The following is a 17,337-nucleotide window of genomic DNA, read 5'->3' on the forward strand; positions in this document are numbered from 1 at the left end:
TGGTTCATATCCCTCATCTAATCTACAGTCCTGGAATTCCCTGGGTGCCTCCTATCCTTTCCCATATTAACCAGGCCCCATCACTGCTGAACTTCAGAGCCAAAATAAAGCCTGGCATTTAAGACCAGAACTTTAAAATATATGTTTTATGTAACAAAGCAAAATGTGGCATATACAAATAAAATTTTTTTAGCTGTCTAATATGTCATTGTAAATGGCAATAAACTAAAAAGTAAGGCTAGTGCATTTATTTATATTTTATTTTAAATACAGTAAACATCATGATGTTTATATGTTGATTTATGGTTAATATAGCCTCATGTTGAAATCAGTCATCTGAGTTTTCCTTTCTTTCACTTTCTAATCTCTCTTCTTATAGTGTATAGTGCTGGTTTTTGATCTACCAGAATTATGCTAGCTTTGACAAAATATGCTGTACCTGTAAAGCTTAAGCACTCTGAAAGAAGTATTATCTATCAATATCATCTATTTATAAGAATCAGCAACCAAAATTATTTTGGAGTAAAAGACTGCAGTGGATAGGATACCTAATTAATAGGGTGGTAAATAATTAAACAGAGACACCATGAGAGTGGGCATTTGGATTTGAAGTGAGAAAAATGTTTAGGTGATGGTTGAAGTTTCTCTTGAGTATGCTGAATCTTAAAAAGGAAACCATATTATTTATTTTTAGAAGTATTACTTTCATCAAAGCAATAGTAAATGGTACCATTGGCTGCACTGACATTTGACAGCATGATTTAGTTTCTCCTCCATCATTCTCAAGGAAGACCTCAATACCTGATAGTGCCTAGACTACTGTCATGACTTGGACTTAAGTGAGTGAGATTTGCACAATGTCAGCCTCACTTTTTCTTCCCATAGCCCATCTGGATTCTCTGGTAGGACATAGTCAAGATGACTGGAGATGTGACTAAGTACAGTGGATGACCAAGATATCTTCTATGTCTTTTCGTGCTTGCAGAGACTGCCTTCTTAACCACAGTACCATCCAAGAGTCTCATCTCCTTAATCTGCTGGAGTCTGTCTTTCCATGGTGGAATAGACAACTCCCTATCATACCAAAGATTAAAACCCCATTGACTATCTTCACCTGGTTTAGTTGACTTGAAGCCATTGCTGAGGTTGTGGCCAATGTTGCATGCAAGCAGCCACAAGGAGCCACAGGTGAGAGTTCAGTACCAAGGGGGGGACCACAGGTGGGAAAACTGCCATAAAAAAGATGGGATATGTCCCCCTCCACTGCTGGCACCATATTACCCAATCTTGGTATTCCATACACCCTAGCAGCATTCCATACTTTGGAAAGCAAGGGTGGAAATGAACAGCTAATTTCAGGTTGCCCAGACCTGATATAGCAATAATAATTCTTACAATTTTTTATCAGAAGTTGATGTGCTACAAAGCACATTGTCAGCTTCCAGCATCACCTTATTTTTTAGAAATGTCTAACATCTTATGTAGGCATCTAGAATCTGAGAAAATAAACATTGCAGCCCAGTACTATCTGTGAGAAAGCACCCATTAGATCAGTGGAGAAAAGATGAAGATGAAAGTTCCTGATAAATGAGTGTATTTTGATTGGTAAAATTTTCCTACAATTAATTTGTGAACATGGAACCCTCTGGAGCAACCATTTTACCCATTGGCCCATAAAGACTGACAGGTCCTAAGTCATATAGAGCTACTAGGGTAGAACCCCAAATTCAAATAATATAGCTCACCTCACAGGGCAATTGTAAGGACACATCCACTAGGTTAAGCTCCTTGCAGAAAAGGCGGTGTCTGCTTATGTCTCTCCGTATGCACACATATACAGTAATAAACCAATTGAAGTTGACAGCTATGCTTGCTTCAAAAAAAATTTTTGGACTGAACACCGGAAGCCACTGTCACAAGAATTCCTGTCTGGAAAAATCTGTGATTGTCTTTAAGGGTGATATATAGATAATAGGGCCAGATGTTCTCACTCGCAGGTGTTTTGAAAGCAGTAAAATGTATCTAAACTCCCTTTCCAAACAGCCAGAATTCTCTAGAGAAAATTTTTCTTTCTGATTTGATTCCCAGACTTTCATAAATAATGATGATATTTTGATCCACTGGAGAGGAAAAGAATTGCTAGACCAGACAATGATCAAGGTCATTCATATTAAGGAGCTGAAGTTTTTTGTTTTGTTTTTTGTTTTGTTCTTTTCTGGAAGATAGACAAGCAGAACAAAAACTTCTGAAATAAAAATTAGCCCTTTGTTTCCAAATAAAGTGAAACAAAAATTTTATAAGGATACCTTAGAGTTACAATGTTAAACAGCTGCAATGCCTGTTGGACTTTTAATTCTTAGGCTAATTTGAGATGAGGGTCACATTAGCGTTAATTGTAGCTGATGAAAATTAGTGGGTAGCATGAGCCACATGTCATAGCCCAGCTGTTTCTTGTCATGAGTATGAAACCCATATTGATGGGGACAGGCAACATATGGTCAATATTTATATGTATGGTAGGGGACAGGGCAAATGTGTAACTGAGCCCTTCAAATACTTCTTTTTAAACAGAGCAAATCTTTGGGATGCAATACAGAAAATCCACTACGGAGGAGGCGCCACTAAGCAAGTAAAAGTAAGAATCAGGTAAATGTCACTTAGTTTAGTCAGAGAAAAGATCTTAGATTGAATTGGGACTTTAATATTCATGCTGAAAGAACTTTGGTATTGTTTGGCTAAGGTTCTCATGGGTGTGGTATTTTCAATACCTCCCTCCAAACAGATTTCAGACAAAACTTGAAATGTTCAAAGCTAAATGCTAGTGACCATTTTCTTTGTGACTCAAAATTATTGGAAAATGAAATCAAATATCCAGCTTTTGAGTAAAACTAGATCATATCCACCTCCTACAAATCCAGGAACCAGCTGCTATCAATGAAACCGACTGAGTATTACATAACTAAGGAAAGGATAGTGCAAATACTAAATACAAAAAAGAAGGAGGAGGAGGAGGAGAAGGAAGAAGAGGAAGAAGAAGAGGAGGAGGAGGAGGAGGAGGGAAAGGAGGAGGAAGCAGCAGCAGCAATATAAAGCTGGATTCATTGCAAATAAAACAAATGAAACAAAACCATACTTTTGTTTGTTATACAAAAATGAGCAATATGTCTTCCCTTTACAGTAACCATTAATGCTGGACTGAACTGATTAATTATTATTTAAATCTCAAAGGCAACCAAGGGAAGGAGAGAGGAAATGCAAAGAAGGTGGCGAATCAGAGCATAATAGCAAGCAGCTAATTTCTAAAACGGAAGGAGAGTGGAAAGAACTCTGAAAAGTTCTATGATGGCAAAGCCTTATGAAACTGAAATGGAATTGTTGTTGTCTTCTGAGTTAAGACAGGAACATTGTTCCTCCAGACCTTCCTGTTCTCTACCATCCTCTGGTATGGTAAGTTTAAGTTCATGCCTGCTGCTTTAGTGACTTCATCCATCCATCTCATTCTTTGTTGTCCCATTCTTTTGCCCTCAACCTTTCCAGCATTAGGCTCTTCTCCAGTGAGTCCCTCCTTTTCATTAGGTGGCCAAAGTATTTGAGTTTCCTCTTCAGGATCTGGCCTTCTAAAGAGCAGTCAGGATTGATTTCTTCTAGGACTGACCGGTTTGATCGCCTTGCAGTCCAAGGGACTCACAGGAGTCTTCTCCAGCATCAGTTCTTTGGCACTCAGCCTTTCTTATGGTCCAACTTTCACAGCCGTACATTGCAACTGGGAAAACCAAATTTACGTTACTAAGTTAGAAATGTATTAAGTGAATTTTGCCCCATTTTATGACTTTTCCTGTCATGTTTGTTAAGTGAATCACTGCAGTTGTTAAATTAGCAACATGGTTGTTATGTGAATCCAACTTCCCCACTGACCTTTTTTGTCAGAAGGTTGCAAAAGTTGATCACATGACCCCAGGACATGGCAACTGTCATAAATATGAAACACTTGTCAATCATATGAATGTAGATCATGTAAATCATGATGCAACAGTCATAAATGTGAAAATAATGGTCATTTTTTTTCAGCGAAAACAATTTTGTGTTGAATAAACACGAAATGAAGTGTTGCAAATCTAGGACTATCTGTAGTTAAGCTCTGAGTAGTGAAGGACAGGAACACGCTATTTGTTTCTCAGCTTACATAGTGTTGGAAGAAATGTCCATCTGGGTTCACTTCCAAGTGGGAAGAAAAACTGGAAACATGGAGACTGCTTAGGAAGTGGTTTTAATGGTGGACAGGACCACATGGTTTGAACATGCCTTGGAGCTCCTAGGTGAAAAAAAGGGAAGAGATCCTGAGAGTCCCTGGATTTTATGCCCTCTCTGGGCTTTGAACTTCCTGGGGGACAGGAAGAGCATCCTGATTGGTTGCTGTCAGAGGTAATAGCTAGCTTTGTAGGTTGTCTGTGTGCTAAGTTTGGTTGAAACTTGGTGGGTAGTGCAATGAAGGGCAATGGGGTAGATCTTTGTTATATAGAATAGATTGGCTCAGGCCTAAATGGCCCATTGACAATTTAATAAAAAAGACTCACTTTTTTATTAAAAGTGAGTCTGTTTCTTGCCTAAAACATATTTCTCCATTTGTCATCCAGGAAAATATAATATTCTGCCTTTTTAATATTTCCTAGGATATTTCTAGGAGACGGGTGTATGCTAACTTCCTACAATGGCAAACTCTGGATGCGGATCACTGCCACTTTTTTGTCATTTGGGTGGCATTTTTTGAGATGTGTAACTTACTTTGGCAACTATTGGGAGTTCACTTACCTTCTTGGTCCCGTTCTTTGTTTTCCTTCCCAAGGTCACTGCCTCCTTTAGTTACACAAATGATCCTGGCAGTTCGGTTTCTTTTCTTTTGTGGAGCTGCTGCTGATTGGGAGCCAAGGCCTTATTTGTACAAGTGACTGGCTTAGTTTTCTGTTTTTCATTTCAGTGCTAAGCGATGACAGGAATGACCTGCTGCATCAGGAATGATAGTGCACAATGCATGGGAATCAGCAGAGTTGCTCTGGAGGTAAACTCCATTTGCCCTGATGCCTCCGTTTGGGGAAAGGGATGAAACTTAGCTGATAGTATTCCAACATGGAAACTGGAAAGAGATCATGACAGGCAGGAAACTCCTGGCTATGAATAATTATCAAATGCAATTTACAAAACTTACAGGAAGATTGCTTGCCACAGCAGGAAATAAGGATAGAAACGTCTCTGCTGGTTTCTAATTTATTCTTTTGAAAAGTGCCTGCCTGGATAAACATAAGATTATAGTGGGATTCTAGTGAGACTCCTGTCCTAATCAGTCCTTTTTGTTTGCTTATGATGAAGACATTAGCTGGCCCTGGTTCAAATGGCCATGGCTCCTCTTAAATTTGATTGGAGTGTATTGGAGGAGGAGGCTGTAGCAGGAAACCAGCTGCCCAGTATTTGTAAAGTCTTAAATTTTATTAATTGTATCAGAAATATAAACTCACTTTTAACTCAAATTCTGCAAAGGAAAATTATTCTTTTCAAGGGAAAAATGTTGCCAATTCTATTTCACATGTGTAGCAAGACCAAGGGTTGATGGTGGATGAATACAATGTGGGCACATGCTTGTAGTTCATCCAGAAGCCGTAGCTGATTCAGTTACTTGTGCTTCTCCATCAGTGTGTGCTATATCTCTGTTCTTCAAGTTGCAATGGTTGCCAGTGTGCTTCCTGGTTCAAGATGTTAGTGGTTACTCTAAAGCCTTGCATAATATGGGGTGGGGGTTGGGTTATTTGCAAGGCCACCCCTCCCCAAAGGTGCCCATCATCCCATTAGCTCCAGTAAAAGAGACATGCTATGTGTCTCATTGATTAAAGCAGGGTTGCCCAACTTTTGTTACTTTAAGACCTGTGGACTACAATGCCCAGAATTGTCCAGTTCTGGGGGATTCTGGAAGTTGAAGCCCACAAGTCTTAAAGTTGCCAAGGTTGGTCAGCCCTTGATTAAAGAATCCTATCTGGCAGTACCCAGAAAGAAAGCCTTTTCTTTCATAGTGCCTGCCCTGTACAGTATTGTGCCCCTGGAGATTAGATTGGCTCCCAACCATGTTGGACTTTCGTCAGGACTTAGAAACATGGCTGTGTTCCCAGACATGAGGGTCAGAATCTCAGCTAGAGCTCATTGTACTAAGAGTTGCTTGTTGTTTATCTTGGCTGCCAGCTCTGTATTTGTTTTGATGTTGATTTATTGTTTTTAATAATTGTTAGCTGTCCAGTGTCATCTTGTTACGATGGGCATATAAAATGAATACAATTATTAATGAAAATAGTAATAAAATAATAAAACAGAGGAGGGAAGATTGAGCTGGCAAAAAGGTGTGATATAAATGTGGCTTGAAACCAATATTTGGAAGAGGACCCTTGCACTTTCTTATACATTAATATCTCCTTCCCTGATATGGGCAGTGTAGTTCTGCTGACTACAAAGAAAAGTGTTTGGGTAATTGAATGAGAGCAGGGACAACATAAGAGTGCAGTTGTCCTGCTTCTGTGTTCCTACAGAAGTTGCATCACCATCCTTTCTTATAAGAGAACAGAATAGACACGTAAAAGGAAATATATGCCTACCTGTTATATCTAGTGAGATTCCTAGATGAATAATTGCCCATTTTATATTTCAATCATTAAAAATTAAAGACATGCACATTATTTTCCCATAATAAGGTCAGTAGTTATGGTATGAGTAAAAGATTGCACAGTTGAACCTGAGAATCTGGTTCCTCTAAGTGGCTTGTGTAATACGGTTTTTTCTTTGCTTACAACAGAAAGAAGCTGATGAAAGCCGTTTCTTAGCAACAGAGATATAAGCAACCTCTATCACTAACTGTACACCCGAAACTTAAGATTCATCTGCATGTTCACTAACCGTTCATTGAACCTATGCACACACATTGTGTCAAAATCCCTCAGCTCACCACATAGGAAGCTCCTCCTCATCTTTTGCTTTACATCAAAAATTGGTGCTTCTGGCTTCAGCTGCCACAAGCTGTGTGGAGCAGTGAATCATTCTAACATAAGTTGAGAAACGGGGCTTGCCATGACACTAAGCTACTGTGGGCAGGCCCCTCTGCCTGGGTGATCACCAGTGATTGTTAGGGATGCTAACATTTTGGCAGCAGGAAAATTCACAGTATCAAAAAGAAGCATCTATTCCATTTGCCTTGCCAAATGACAAGAACACAAGAACAGGAGGAAAGAAGAAAGAAAGATGGAGATTTCTAGGATTCAGAAGACCCATTTCCCCATATAGAGTAGTTGAAGAGAAAAAGGCAGAAGTGGTAGAACAGTCCACACCTCCATTGTAAGGTCAAAACAGCTCTATCACAGGGGTGCTGGCTACCAAGTTCAAGGAACTACTGCCTAAACCTCCTGCATCTTAGGCACTGCAGCACCAAAGCCAAGGGGTGAGGTTCATTGGTCTTCTGATAGGGTCTAGGACAATTCACCATGGCCAAATTGCCACAGCACAAGAGTTGCACTAATATTGAAGAAACAGTGGGACAGAATCTTTAAAGAAAGGATGCAAAAAGAAGGGACAAAATGAAATGTGGATGACAAAAATTAAAATTATTTTAAATAATTGAATTGAATGGTTGAATTGTCCCACAGCAAGTTGGCTGTGGCGAGTTGTCCCATTCTGTTTCTGATAGACCACTGCACATGTGTCTCAAATGCCTTCTGCCGTCACTGGGTACACTAGGCCCTTTCCGTGGCTTTGGAAGTGCTGTCTTCTGATAGCAGAAGATCTGTGGTTGTCTGCAACTATTTCCCTACCCTGCCTCTCTCTTCCATTGGGATCTCAGTGCAGGCAGAAAACCCTATCCTGTTTTCATTGCCAAGGCAGAACAGAGGTTTTGAAATGCAGTCGACCTTTTTTTAAACTGCTATGTATTTGTGACAGCTCCTGCACAGCATTTACGACTGGTTGCAGCGTCATGATTTATTTTTTTTGCCATGTTCCCATTGGATAAACTGGATTTGTACTTATAACATGTGATTCACTTAATGACCCTCATAAAAACAATCACAAGACTCGACTTGTGACCACAACAACTTATGATTAAAATGCTGGGCTCAATTTTGATCATAAGCCAAGGATACCTGCACAATTCACTTATAATTCACTAGCACCTTCTCTTCCTCACTTTGTCAATCTTGATCTAATTTCAAGCACTTCATTTAGCTGTAACATTGCTTTATGTTTCTAAGTAAAGCGCTCTCTCTCTCTCTCTCTCTCTCTCTCTCTCTCTCTCTCTCTCTCTCTCTCTCTCTCTCTCTCTCTCTCTCTCTCTCTCTCTCTCTCTCTCTCTCTCTCTCTCTCTCTCTCTCTCTCTCTTGTAATTTTGGACACTAGTGACTGTTGTTCTATTTCCGTGAACCTTTTTCTGACCAAGGTTGTCTGCTTGGTGACCTATTCTTGATACCAACTGCTATGGAAACAGCTGATAATCAGAGGAGGAGCTGGCTGCTTTTAACCATAGGATGGAACCATTGCTATTGCTCTCTCTTGTGTTGAGATGGATTAATGGAAGAGACAGATTTCCCCACTCACTGATACTTTATATACACAGTGAAATATAACTGAAGTAGCAGCAGAAGTGATCAGCTATATGTTTCTAGAAGAATAAACCAAGGGACTTATCATTCTTTCTGATTCACAGTGGTAACATGTTATGAATCATCACGCAAGACAGAAGGTTTGGAACTTATTTACTGGACTGAATGCTGGCAGTGACAGGCATAGTGCCAATGGCATAGAAAGATTCTTCTGCATTGTGTCATCCTTAGGATTTACTCTTGTAAATAAATTTCAAATCTGCCTTCCGCGATGATTCATCACAAACTACCTGTGGTAATATTTCTATTATGTTTTAGGAGGAGCACCTGTGTCCTTGATTTACACTTTAGGAAGACTCACTTGTGCTATAACATTAAAAAAATATCTTTGTATGCATTTACAAAAGGTGAAAATGCAACCAATGGCAATCCATCTTAGCAAAATGGGACAGTGAGGAGAATAAAAGGCAATTTTTGAAAAAAAAACCTGTGTGGTCAAATTTCAAAACTATAGAAGTTAATTTTATTCTGGATCTGTTTTAATCTTCTTCGGGTGGGAGAAAGGGCAGAAATAAATATTGTATATCTACAGTGACTGCAATTCTGCCCAAACATAGACTGCAAATTATCCAAATTGCATACCCTTTGGGCAAATAATTATGTGCAAATGAAATGTAACTGACTGCTCTTGAGTTCAGTGAAAAAAAGTAGATTATATTTCTCTTGTGAATAACCATATCTGGTCTGTGAAAATTCAGACAACTGCTGTGTGACAGCAAAGAGTGTCCATCCAGATTTCTGCAACATCATCATCAACAACAAGGATGATGATGATGATGATGATGCAAGATTGAAAGCAGAATAACAAAAGGAAACAATTGAACATCGAGTTTTCTAACTGGTAAAAGAACTCTATGCACAGTCAGTACATGAAGGACATTGAGGGAAAGGTAGATACAAAGCTAACATGGAGATGGTTAAGATCAGGGGAGATAAAGAAAGAAACTGAAGGCTTCATTTTGGCTGCTCAAGAACAAGCCCTACAGACCAATTCCATTAAAGTGAAAGTTCACTACAGCAAAATCTCAGAAACTGATTATCTAAAACGTCATGATCGAGTTGCCAAAATCACACATTGGAAGCTTTGCCAGAAGTTTGGGTTTGAATGCAGCAAAAATTACTGGGAACACCAACATGACAAATTCTTGAAAATGAACAGGTCAAGATCTTGTGGGACTTTCGAATCCAAACAGACAGACATCTGGCCCACAACATGCCTGACATCACTATTGTGGAAAAGAAAAAAGGCTGGTTCATTGATATTGCAATACCAGATGATGCATGAATTGAAAAGAAACAACTAGGAAAAAAATAACGAAATACTACGATCTGCAAATTGAAATTGAGCAATTATGGAGGAAGAAATCAAAGGTTGTACCAATAGTGATAGGAGCCTTTGGAGCAATACCCAAAGGGCTGCCTAGATAACATGGCAATTTTGAATTTATTGAACCTGACTATTCTGATTTTGCAAAAAGCCATCTTACTCAGAACTACCTATATATTCAGATGTTATCTTAACAGTTCTTAGATCCTTGGTTAGGACTTGAACTGCTAAATTTTCACCAGTACCAGATTATAAATTATTATAAGAGTTAAGATTAAATCTTAAATAATAATTTATTAAATGTACCTGTATATGTCACCCAACTCCCAGTGATAATGGTACCTCCTCTATGTATGTGGCTTATTTAAATAACTGTGTTTAAGTTATTGTTGCTTTATCATGACTATTCAGGATAAAAATTTATCTCAAAAAAATTATCTCAAGAAAACTGATGAAATATACTTCTGAATATTTTATTTATTTTTTTCTCTATGAGCCTAGTCGAGTTTAAGTGGTGTCTTTCTTCACACAAATACTCCTACTTAACTCCAACCCCCAGGACTTTTATAAACTCTTTGGTTGATTGTACAATTTTCCTTATTACTGTGGCCTTTACAAGATTTCTAGTCTTCTTGCCTGACAAGATTAGTTTACTTTTGCTGATTGCACAGTCAGTCAGTCAGGTGTTTAGATTGGATTTGATATTTTTATCTACCTACCTACTTGAAGCTGTTCTTTTTACAGACCCATGAGTTAACAATGAGATTAACATTACCAAATTATTATGGTTTGTTGCAGAGTCAGCCAGATGTCCAGACTGGATTTGGCATTTTTATCTACCAATCAAATCCTTCCCAAAAACTTGGGATAGGCAGACGTTAGATGATGTTAAAAGTATCATCATAGGATGTAATCTGTTCCAAGTAAAGTTACCAATTGAAATTCCCTGATGGTGATTTTGTCAATATTATTATTATTATTATTGCATCAACAGAAGTCTATCACAGCGGCCAGTTGTTTCGCCGGATTTGGCATTAATTACTAGTCGGGCCCCACCCAGGGGCCTAGGACGTCGTAACGTATTTTCGTAATATGTGTGCAGATCCAAGCAGTGCAGCCTTTTGCATTTGACTGATGGTGATTTTGTCAATTTTTAACTGTTTTAAATGTAATTCCAGTGCTTTTGGAATAGCACCCAGTGTACCGATTACCACTGGAATTACCACTGCTGGTTTGTGCCATAATCGTTGGATTTCGATTTTTAAGTCCTGGTATTTCGCGATTTTTTCATATTCCTTCTCGGCGACCCTGCTATCACCTGGTATTGCGATGTCTATGATTGTAACCTTATTTTTCTCAACCAGTGTGATGTCTGGTGTATTATGCGCCAGTATTTTATCCGTTTGTATGCGAAAATCCCACAAGATCTTGACCATCTGACTCTCGACGACTTTTTCAGGCTTATGTTCCCACCAGTTTGCTGTTGTTTTAATATTATAATTTTTGCACAAATTCCAGTGGATCATTTGTGCCACTGAATTGTGCCGCATTTTATAGTCAGTCTGCGCGATTTTTTTACAGCAGCTGAGTATGTGGTCAACAGTTTCATCAAATTCTTTGCAGAGTCTGCATTTGGCATCATCAGAGGATTTTTCGATTTTGGCCTTAATGGCATTTGTTCGGATAGCTTGTTCTTGCGCAGCCAGGATTAGTGACTCTGTTTCTTTCTTTAATGTACCTGCTGTTAACCATAACCAAGTTTTTTCACTGTCCACTTTATCTTTTATTTTTTCCAGAAATTGGCCATGCAATGCTTTGTTCTGCCAACTCTCCATTCTTAATTTTATCACATCTTTTTTGTATTCTTGTTTCGACTGTTGGGCCTTCAATAGATTTTTGTTCTTTACTTCGATTAATAGATGTTCTTGACTTTCTTTTAAATAATCAGCCAGTGCATGTTTTTCTTCTTCAACTATTTGCTTCACTTGTAATAATCCTCTGCCACCTGATTTTCGGGGCAGGTATAGTCTATCAGTGTCACCGCGTGGATGTAAACTGTAGTGCATTGTCATTAGTTTCCTGGTTTTTCAGTCCAAAATGTCCAAATCAGTTTGTGTCCAGTTAACTATACCAGCTGTGTATCTTATAACTGGTATTGCCCAGGTATTTATGGCCTTGATTGTATTTCCACCATTTAATTTAGTTTTCAAAATTTTCCTAACTCTGTTGGTATACTCTCTCCTGACAATAGTTTTTACTTCTCCATGTTTGAGACATGGAGACATGGGGAACTACCAGAGGACTGGAAAAGAGCTGATGTGGTTCCCATCTTCAAAAAAGGGAAAAAATTAGATCCAGGAAACTACAGACCTATCAGCCTAACCTCAATACCAGGAAAGATTCTGGAAAAAATAATCAAGCAACGAATTTGCGAACACCTAGAAGCAAACAAAGTAATAGCCAAAAGCCAACATGGATTTGTCAAAAACAGATCATGCCAGACTAATCTTATTGCATTCTTTGATAATGTGACAAAATTAGTGGACCAGAGGAATGCCGTTGATATAGTTTACTTGGACTTCAGTAAGGCTTTTGATAACAGGTAGACAATAACCTACTACTAGATAAAGTAGAAGAATGTGGGTTAGACAGCATCACCACCAGATGGATTGGTAACTGGCTGACCAACCGCACTCAACGTGTAGTTCTCAATGGAACTGCATCTACATGGAGGGAAGTATGCAGTGGAGTACCCCAAGGCTCTGTTTTAGGCCCAGTACTCTTCAACATCTTCATCAATGATTTGGATGAGGGAATAAATGGGGAACTCATCAAATTTGCAGATGATACCAAGCTGGCAGGAATAGCCAACACTCCAGAAGATAGGCTTAAGATACAGAAGGATCTTGACAAACTTGAACATTGGGCACTATCTAATAAAATGAAATTCAATGGTGAAAAGAGTAAGGTTCTACATTTAGGCAACAAAAACGGAATGCACAGGTACAGTATAGGCGATACCATACTCAGTAGTAGTAACTGTGAAAGGGATCTTGGAGTCCTAGTGGACAACCATTTAAATATGAGCCAGCAGTGTGCAGCAGCTGCCAAAAAAGCCAACACAGTTCTAGGCTGCATCAACAGAGGGATAGAATCAAGATCACGTGAAGTGTTAATACCACTTTATAATGCCTTGGTAAGGCCACACTTGGAATACTGCATTCAGTTCTGGTCGCCACGATGTAAAAAAGATGTGGAGACTCTAGAAAGAGTGCAGAGAAGAGCAACAAAGATGATTAGGGGACTGGAGACTAAAACATATGAAGAACGGTTGCAGGAACTGGGTATGTTTAGCTTAAGAGAAAGAAGGACTAGGGGAGACATGATAGCATTATTCCAATATCTCAGAGGTTGCCACAAAGAAGAGGGAGTCAAACTATTCTCCAAAGCACCTGAGGGTAGAACAAGAAGCAATGGGTGGAAACTAATCAAGGAGAGAAGCAATTTAGAACTGAGGAGGAATTTCCTGACAGTGAGAACAATTAATCAGTGGAACAGCTTGCCTCCAGAAGTTGTGAATGCCCCAACACTGGAAGTCTTTAAGAAGATGTTGGATAGCTATTTGTCTGAAACGGTATAGGGTTTCCTGCCTAGGCAGGGGGTTGGACTAGAAGACCTCCAAGGTCCCTTCCAACTCTACTATTGTATTGTATTGATGTTATCCAACTGCAAAATGCCTAAGTATTTGTAGGCTTCATTTTCATTGCATTTAATTAGTTGGCCATTGGGCATTTCAATTCCCTCACACGTAGTGATTTTGCCCCTTTTTATGGATACAGTGGCGCATTTTTCCATGCCAAACTGCATTGAAATATCGGTGCTGAATACTCGGACTGTGTTTGTCAGTGATTGGATTTCTATTTCTGACTTTCCATAGAGTTTCAAATCATCCATATATAATAAATGTGAAATTTTTTCAGCTTCTTTGGCTGTTTGGTAGCCTAATTTCATTTTTTTTAAAGATTACTGATAGTGGGATCATCGCGATGATGAAGAGAAGAGGTGAAAGTGAATCACCCTGGAAAATTCCTCGCTTGATATTGATCGTAGTTCTCATTCCCTACTGCCAACTCAGTTCTCCATTGTTTCATCACCTTTTATTATTATTATTATTATTATTATTATTATTATTATTATTATTATTATTATTAGTAGTAGTAGTAGTAGTAGTAGTAGCAGCAATGCTATTATTAAAATTACTTTCTCAAGCCATGTTCTTTCATTATGATTTATACTGTGGTTACAATTTAATAGTTTGTGCGAATCTAGTCAGTTGTACTTTCTAAAAAACATGGTTAAATAAACGAACCTGCCATAATTTAATAGTGTCAGTCCAGCTACAATAGTACAGCATTACAATGCCTTCAATCAGAAATAAGTTGATAAGACTATGAATAAGTCAATAGATGAGAGTATGAATTATAAGAGAGGTTTGGCTAAGTATCAAATCTAAATGTAATATGTATCTGTAATTGCTTCATTTATAAGCCTACATTTATCATTTTAGTCAAAGTATTTATTTCCTAGAATGGAAAATGGAGCAAAAGTAATAAGTCAGGGTAAAATCTGGGTTAATGTAAGGACTATGCAGAATAGATTCTTGGAAGGCAATAAAAATCATTCTGTATAATTTTTCCCGTGACATCTATCACACTATTCTCTTTCATAAAATGCAAAATGTAAAATGCAAAAAGGAGTAACAATCCAAAACTATAGACTGGACAAAGAAAAGGAGCAAGTAACTAAAAGAAATTAAAGGTGTAAAAAAAGAAAAAAGGGAAGAGCAGTTAAATAAAGTTTGCTCTATTTTTTCATAACTTTTAACTTTGCAAAACATCCTTGCTTCTTTCCTGTCCATACATTTCTTTGTATGTTCCCTTTTGATCTTTGACCTTCTAACCCCTCCCTTTTGAAGATTTCATTCACTTATCCAACCACAACGTTCTTGGTTTTCTCCATCCATCATCATATGTTTGTTTTGCAATTCAGTCCTTTAATTCTCTACTGTATGTGATCAAATTAAATTTCGAAGAACAAAACGTACGTTCAGTACTTCTTCAAATATTTACCAACAGTTCCTATGTGCTTACCTAATGTCATCTATGGCCCTCAAAGGAGTCTATTCTCCATAGTGAGGGGAGGAGTATCCAGGATAGGATGGGTTGACCTTGTCCTCTCTTGGTTGGACTGAGTCAGTTAAGCTCTTTTAGCCATGCCTTGGTCACCAGGCTCCACCCAGTTATCGACTCAGTCCATCAACGGACGGCTGTGTTCATCCTGAGATCCTGAAGAAACTTAAAGGAAAAATTTTAAATTGCTGGCAAAGTGATTGAAATTGCCTCCACGCTGCCTGATCAATCACTAAAGGCTGAGGAAACCTCCAGCGGGGGTAGATACAGCCGGTCATTTGTCCCAACCCCCGCAATCTAGGTGGTCAGGATCTACAGGGCCGGGGCCTGAGACTGATGCTATGCAACGCCAGGTCCGTTGCCAACAAAGCCCCCCTCATTAATGATTTGATCTCGGAGGGGGAGCCGGACCTGGCAGGGATAACGGAGACCTGGCTGGGCCACGAGGGAGGTCTCCCCCTCGTGGAAATGTGCCCACCGGGCTACCGCGCATTCCATCAGCCGCGGGCCCAGGGTAGGGGTGGTGGGGTAGCGGTTATTGTAAGGGAGGGTCTCGAGCCAAGAGAGTCCACTGTGCCACAGATAACCGGTTGTGAGTCCCTATGTGTGAAGTGGGGCCCAGGGAGACAGTTGGGCTTGCTGATTGTATACCTGGCTCCTCGCTATGCATCAGCGGCCCTGCCCGAGCTCCTCGAGGTGATCTCCGAGATGGCAGTTGAGACCCCCAGGCTGTTAGTCATGGGGGACTTTAACTTGCCATCGGCAGGGGAAACTTCCGAGGTGGCTCGGGAGTTCATGGCTTCCATGACAGCCATGGACCTGACCCAGGTAATTCGGGGCCCCACACACGAGGGAGGTCACACACTGGACCTTATTTTTGTATCTGGCCAGTGGAGGAGTGATCTGGGAGTAGGGGATTTAGTTGTCACGCCCCTGTCATGGTCAGATCACTCACTTCTCTGGCTCGACTTTCCAACCGCTGCTCCCCATCGCGGGGAGGCGGAACCGGAATGCTCTAGATGGTTCCGCCCCAGGCGCTTGATGGAACCTGATAGGTTCCAGATGGAGCTTGGGCCATTCCCTGTAGCCCTGACCCGCACCCGGACGGAGGACCTAGTGGCCGCATGGAACAATGCGGCCGCCGGTGCCTTGGACCGGGTTGCGCCTTTGCGGCCTCTCTTGCGGCATCGAATCACCCAGGCCCCTTGGTTTACCGAGGAGCTGGGGGTGATGAAGCATCGCAAGAGACTCCTAGAGAGCAGATGGAGATCATCACGCTCCGAATCTGACCGAGCACAGGTAAGAGCCTATTTACGGACTTACCTTGTGGCATTAAGAGTGGCCAAACGACAATATTGTGCCACTCTTATTGCATCCGCAGATAACCGCCCTGCCGCCCTGTTTAGGGTGACCCGCTCCCTCCTTTCTCAGAGGCCGCGGGAAGCACCCTTGCAGGGTAGAGCAGAGGAGTTTGGGGAATATCTGCAGGACAAAATCGCTCAGATTCGCAGCGAATGGGTCTCCGCTAGCGGTCTAGAAGAGACGTCAGAGGTGGGTCTTGAGGTGCCATTCTGGGAGGAGTTTGACTCTGTTACTTCCGATGATATGGACGGGTTACGTGGACGACTGCGAGCCACCACATGTTTACTGGACCCGTGTCCCTCCTGGCTTATACTGGCATCCTGGGAGGTCACACGAGGTTGGCTCCAGGAATTGGTGAACGCTTCACTGAGGGAGGGGTCCTTGCCGGTCGTCTTGAAAGAGGCGGTGGTGAGGCCCCTACTCAAGAAGCCTTCCCTGGACCCAGCTAATTTAGTTAATTACCGTCCCGTCTCCAACCTTCCCTTTTTGGCGAAGGTTGTAGAGAGTGTGGTGGCGCAACAGTTCCCATGGCACCTGGAGGAAATTGATTATCTGGATCCGCGCCAGTCCGGCTTCCGGCCCGGTCACAGCACGGAGACGGCATTGGTCGCGTTGGTGGATGATCTCTGGAGGGCCAGAGATGGGGGCTGTTCATCCATCCTGGTCCTGTTAGATCTCTCGGCGGCTTTTGATACCATCGACCATGGTATCCTATTGCATCGCCTGGAGGGGTTGGGGGTGAGGGGCACCGTTTTGCGGTGGTTCTCCTCCTACCTCT

The sequence above is a fragment of the Natrix helvetica genome, assembly GCF_964273705.1.
Source record: "Natrix helvetica genome assembly, chromosome: 2".
NCBI classification, from domain to species: Eukaryota; Metazoa; Chordata; class Lepidosauria; order Squamata; family Natricidae; genus Natrix; species Natrix helvetica.